This window comes from Triticum urartu, chromosome 3 (assembly GCF_003073215.2).
Source record: "Triticum urartu cultivar G1812 chromosome 3, Tu2.1, whole genome shotgun sequence".
Taxonomy (NCBI): domain Eukaryota; kingdom Viridiplantae; phylum Streptophyta; class Magnoliopsida; order Poales; family Poaceae; genus Triticum; species Triticum urartu.
This window is the reverse complement of record NC_053024.1, coordinates 746,516,226-746,518,186: the sequence shown is the minus strand read 5'-3', so window position 1 is coordinate 746,518,186 and position 1,961 is coordinate 746,516,226.

The window sequence follows — 1,961 nt, the reverse complement described above, 5'->3', positions numbered from 1 at the left end:
CTGGCAGAGTACGCCTGTGGCTGTCCCACCATTGAGCTGCGGGTCCCTTCAGGAAGAAGGAAGCAAAGGTGACATAGCTGGCAGGGGCTACATCAGCAGACTCCATCTCATAGGTGATGTCACGGAGCCATTCATCAGCATCCAGAGGCTGAGTTGAGCTGCGGTACACAGTTGGGTTCAGGCGCATGAAATCCTGCAGAGTTACTGGGGTTGGCTGCTGGTTCATATTGGGGCGAGGAAACTGAGCAATCATGTTCTCCATGAACTGGCGATTCATCTCAAGCTGTTGGATCATACCAGCCATGTACTCAGGCGGTGGTGGGAAGTTGCCACCACGACCACGACCACTTGGTCTAACCATCCTGCTAATATATAACAGGGGTTGTTCAGCATTTGAGAAATTTGCAAAGGACAAGAATCATTCATGACGAAACATGCATAACGAAAGGAGCACGATAGATACTACATAGTAGTCGGCATATCTTACAAAAGGGATCATGCATAGAGTTCGGTACACAGAGTTCAGTACATAGACTAAGACATCATAGGCGGCACGCAGGCTCGCGGCGATAGCAACTAATGCTAATAAGCAAGACTACATCAGTCCCACGCGGTACTGCGGAGGTAGCTGTAGCCTGAAAGCTGGTAGTGTGGCAGCGGATAGTCCTCCACGTCAGTGGCCTGGGGGCCGCGAATACTTTGGTGCAGAACCCGATGCTCAGGTGGTAGAAGAGGACCAAGTGCGGGAGTGTAGCCTCCCACATCTGGCCAACCGACACCCTGGGGCATCACGGTCCTGGCTGGGTAGATCGCAGAACGTGGCAGCTCTCTAGATCGGACAAAGGGGTGCAACGGCATCAGAGCACGGCAAAGGTGCTGACGGGTGGTGTACAACTCGTGGCGAAGAGCTCGGTTAGTTTGATCCAGCCCATCAGCATGCAGAACCAAGTTCTGATGGTAGAAGGGCTCTCGGGTGACAGTGGAGTAGGCAGTAGTGTAGTAACCCTCCGCACCAACATCAGATGCGATAGCAATGTGCCTGAAGGGGGAGGTGTCCAACTCCCGATACTCTCCACGAAGACGTGTCAGAGCAGCATAAGCAGCATCGTGGACTGCCATATCGATAGTCACCCCAACACCATGTGCGGTGTGCAGCACAGTAGTGGAGTCATACTCCCGAGAGTAGAGGTGGACGATGGCACGGTACTGCTCCTGGTTAAAGTCCTGGTACTCCTCAAAGACGGTGTACTCAGGGTGCCAGCGATAACCCAGATAGGTCATCCTCTCAGCTAGCATGACAGGTGATCCCGAGGCACCAATGGCCGTCGTGTGGCGGACGACCTACCTCGTGGGTTCCATCTGAAAACAAAGATGTTTCATAGGAGTCAAATGACAGTGTGGAAATTGTTCAAATTACCATTCTAAAGAATAACTATGGCTTTATCCAACTTTGGGGTGAATGTGGTCACGGGATCCTAGTGTTAGTTAGTAAATTCGTTTAACCCGAGTAGAAGAGAGTTCAGAGTCCCAGAGTAACGGTTAAGGAGTAAAAGATCCTAGTACCACCCGATGGCGACGTGGGCCCGTAAGGCACACAGCCATGTTAGTAAAAGTTTTGTAATTTCTAGACTCGACTTTGGCCAAGGAGTGTGGAAGGGGGATTCCTACAGGCAGTCAACTCTGATACCAACTTGTGACGCCCCCGATTCAATCGTACACTAATCATGCACGCAAACGTGTATGATCAAGATCAGGGACTCACGGGAACATATCACAACACAACTCTAAAACATAAATAAGTCATACAAGCATCATAATACAAACCAGGGGCCTCGAGGGCTCGAATACAAGTGCTCGATCATAGACGAGTCAGCGGAAGCAACAATATCTGAGTACAGACATAAGTTAAACAAGTTTGCCTTAAGAAGGCTAGCACAAACTGGGATACATATCGAAAGAGG